This window comes from Tachypleus tridentatus, chromosome 12 (genome assembly GCF_004210375.1).
Source record: "Tachypleus tridentatus isolate NWPU-2018 chromosome 12, ASM421037v1, whole genome shotgun sequence".
In the NCBI taxonomy this organism is placed as follows: domain Eukaryota; kingdom Metazoa; phylum Arthropoda; class Merostomata; order Xiphosura; family Limulidae; genus Tachypleus; species Tachypleus tridentatus.
In genome coordinates this window covers 94,499,634-94,503,904 of record NC_134836.1, presented here as the reverse complement: position 1 = coordinate 94,503,904, position 4,271 = coordinate 94,499,634, and the positions used below count along the sequence as shown (strand labels likewise).

At 31.8% G+C, this 4,271-nt stretch overlaps 1 long non-coding RNA gene across 1 annotated transcript; it reads right to left on the bottom strand.

Moving 5' to 3' along the window:
- Positions 1–549: 549 nt before the first annotated feature.
- Positions 550–4,271, bottom strand: LOC143234042 (uncharacterized). Its single transcript, XR_013018481.1, has 3 exons — positions 4,149–4,271; positions 2,596–2,645; positions 550–836 (listed from the first exon to the last, which is right to left on the bottom strand). It is a non-coding gene; the product is annotated as an uncharacterized LOC143234042 (long non-coding RNA).

Sequence of the window (4,271 nt, the reverse complement as noted above, 5' to 3'; positions counted from 1 at the left end):
TCTTAAGACACTTGGACGTGTAGGAATCAGCTATTGGAGTGTATGCAAACAAATTATTTTTAGATGCGGAACAATACAGAACATGATACAAATTTTTCTCACCAACCATTCCTCATGTAGATGTAACAAATTTAATAGAGTAAGAGTTTAACTTTGTCTGAGATAGCTGGTTGTTTGGACTTGCAATCTGAGTGGAACCCCTATCCCAACGAACATGCTCGCTCCTTTCAGCCGTAAGGGCGTTATAATGTGACAGTCAATCCCATTATTCGTTGCTAAAAGAGTAGCCCAAGAGTTGGCGGTGGATGGCGATGACTAGCTGCCTTCCCTCTAGTCTTACACTGCTAAATTGGGGATGGCTAGCTCAGACAGCCCTCGTGTAGCTTTGAGCGAAATCAAAAACAACAAAGAAACAAAACCTTCAAGACTACTTTGCAATGGCGATATTCAGCCTTTATATTTAAGAATAAACGCTAAAAAAGACGTCTTGAATTAAAAATACATCTCATCTGTTTGAGTAAAATTTACAAAAAATGAAGCCTGTGTAGTTTGTTTTTGTTTTAATTTACATTCCGCGCATGTTTTTCTACACAGATGCATTTGGTTGACAAAGTATTGAACCGTTACTATTTTACAAACGTTACGTATTAAAAAAATAATTAGATTTGAACATAACTGATACGAAGTTTGGAATAAAGATTCTGTAAATGTTCTTTTTACGATAAACACTGTCCATCTTTCAGTGGGCGAGTGAAATGTTTACGAACTTACAACACTAAAATCCGGAGTTTGATTCTCTGCGGTGGACAGAGCAGATAACCCAATGTGGCTTTTCTCTAAAACAAACAAACAAACAAACAAACAGACTCTGCACTAAATTTCATTTAACCACACTTAATATAAATTAAGTTGTTGAAAAACTAACTCGTTCTTGTTTATGTTCAACTGTAATGTGTACACCGTTGTTTATGCTATTAAAATGCAATAAGAGCTGAGATACCTATTTCTTGATCTTTAAATATGGAAAAAAAATATCGCCTACATATATTTGAAACAGAGTAAAATATAGAGAAAACTCATCTAGTTAGTGTTTTTTTCTTTCTATAAGTGGGCTTAACTACAGAAAATGTTAATATTTAGCCAATACAGCTACACTATTTATTTCACAGTTAAAAATGTGATTGAACATACAATCTAGCCTCTTGGTAGTAAAATATATGACTGAGGAACAACTTATAATTGTCACTACTAGTCAACAATCAGTTTTTAATTTAATGTCTGTAGTGCATATTGGTGTATAGAACACATATTAATATTAGGTTGAGGAATAATTCGTGAGCGTTTTTAAATAATTTCATTCAAGCATTACATGCAAGACTATACAATACTTTAATGCATGAACACATTACACCCAAAACATTTATTATGATACTTTATTTCATGTAATACCTAGGTATATAGTATGCATTGTTTTAAACGAAATTGCAAGAAATTAAATGCGAAAAGCAGATGGTGTCGAAAATGCTCGATTTTGTCCACTTGACATTCCATTTAATGAGCTGAAAATGAAAGCAAAAATTAAAGACATATGAAAATCAAACACACCATCTATTAGAGCAAAAAATTATCTACCAAATGACATGAACTATTTTGCGAAAGCGTTTCATTTATGAATATATTTTGTTACCTTGAAAAAACGCTCACGAATTATTCCTCAACCCAATACTAGAAATAAAATACATATAGCACCAAAATGTTGTTTTTATTTTAGTTAAACACTCAACGTTGCGCTTTACAACTACTTCAAGAGGGTTCACTGAAACACAAACCGAAACTCACAGTACAGAGCTTTGTACTATCAGTTTTGTTCTGTGTTTTAGTGAACAGACCAAATTTTAATACATATCAATATCTTGTCAATACATATCAACGTTTTATTACTGTTTAATCGTAAAGAAAATTCAACTTAATAAAATGTTAAACAACATGAGATAATCAATTTTGATTGTGTGCTGGTATTGAGTAGTTACGTTAGACGTATTATAACTTAATATTTTCAATTACTTTAACGGAAGAAAAAAATTAATTAAACGTTTCATCTCGTGAAAATTATAATGCTGCAAACTAATGAATAGAAACGTAAAATATAAAATGTTTGATCAAACATTTCACACATTAACTATGAAGATTAACATCCCAATTCAACAAACCAAATAGTCAAAATGAGACTTTTATCCACTAAAGGTGAACTATAAAATAAGTCCTTATATAAATACTTTTATTTTAGATTTCTTTATTAGTCTGGAGTTATCTGTTGTAACTGTTCCTACTTTTCAGGTATTTTAGTCCCGCGGTTGCACAGTGGCATGTCTGCAGACTTACAACGCTATAATTCAGATTTCCATACCCGTGGTGGGCAGAGCACAGATAGCCGTTATGTAGCTTTGTGCTTAATTACAAATATTAAAAAACTGTATATAACTCCATCTCAGTAATAAAAGGAATTACATCCACAACTGTTTCAGGTGATTTTTTTAGCACAACTACAAATTAAATATTCTTAAACAAATACGTTCATTGGTATAGTTAACTTACCTAAATACTTTATAATGGTGATTCAGTGCAGTTCTTTAGGCTTAGGATACCTAAAATGAAATGTGTCACGTAACGTTATCTGTTACGACCAAGCACTTTCACATATAAATTCAAAGCCATTTAGTGATTTAAAGCTAACTGGAGCAACACACAATCAGATACTTTTAGTATCCACGAAACTAAGACGATTGTATAACGTTGCACAGAGAATAATAAAGGGAAGGTATATAAAGAACGTCTTCAACAGATTGTCTGTGCTGATTGCCTTCTCTTGTTTTCAATCACTTACTTTCGATATGTATATAAAAGTCGAACCAAAGTACTCTGTCAGTGGGGTTAAAATAAGAAAAAAATCTGTATCGTTATCATATTATAGTTCCTCTGGTTGCACGCTAGGATATTTGACGTGATAAAAGGTTGTTCAAATATCTTTATCGTTATTTATGTAGTACGTTACTCATTACTTTATCTATTTACAATGTTACACGAATTTTTTTTGTCAGTATTGTTGAGTTAACGCGGGTTTTTCCAAAATAGAGTTCTTGAAAGTTCACCTCAACAACGCTTAATTCAGAATTGTATATGATAAGTGTGAGGAATCAAAAGTGACCAGTTTGTTCGTCAAAATATGAGTGACTATGTCTTTAAAGTTTACACAATCGTTTGGCCAAATATTTGGTAAGAAAGCACTGTGGTGGAGGATGAATTTCGAAACGGTGTAAAAACAAATCCATGAATCATATCTATGTTTTTTGTTTTTTAACTTTCGGTTGAAAAGAAAAGAGATATGTAACACACACACATATACATACATACATAAACCATGAATCATGATCAATCTTTCTTTATAAACTTATATGAGCCCTTCCTTAAATTTATTTTCATGTTTCAATAGTGAAGTGTGAAATAAAGGAAACAAACCCTTACTTTCGCGTCTGTTATACATCAGTACAACAGTCTCTATCACACTGAAGAAAGAATCATTTGTATTGATTCGTTTTACTATTTTTCAGTTTCACATTTTCTATCTCGCTGTAAAAAAAATTATCGCCAAATTACACAGCCAACGATATTCACATAAAAACGTGATTCTCGTACCATTTGTTTGAACGCAAAGTTAAACAATAAGCTCTCTAGGCTTAATTCACTTTGAGAATCGAACCAAAGATTTTAGTGCTGTAAGTCTATAACCTTAACACTGAAAGGTTTTTATACAAGTTAAGTTTCATACGTCAAGACGAGTATATTTTTCTAAGGTGGTCAAATGGTCTTCATAAATATTTTTTTCATCAACTTTTACAATTTTAAAACTGACAGTAAACCGTTTGAGATAAAGTTGTGAAGACATAATTCGTGAATTTGTTTAAGTAGATAATTTTTGCTGCTTCCAGAACATCTATAGATGTAACTATATGACGTTGCATAATATTTTACGCCATGTACAGCACAAAATAACCTCATTAACTTAGTCAACGTGTTTATGTGTTTGTTCATTTACCAATGTTTTCACATGTTAGGAAAAACACATTTAGTAGGAATTAATCAAAACATACAATCGACAGTCTAACACGAAGAAATTTCACTTTCAGCTTGTTTTAACTAAAATAATAAAAACTAATGAAGACATGGCAATAGTTTGTTTGTTTTGAATTTCACGCAAAGCTACACGAAGGCTA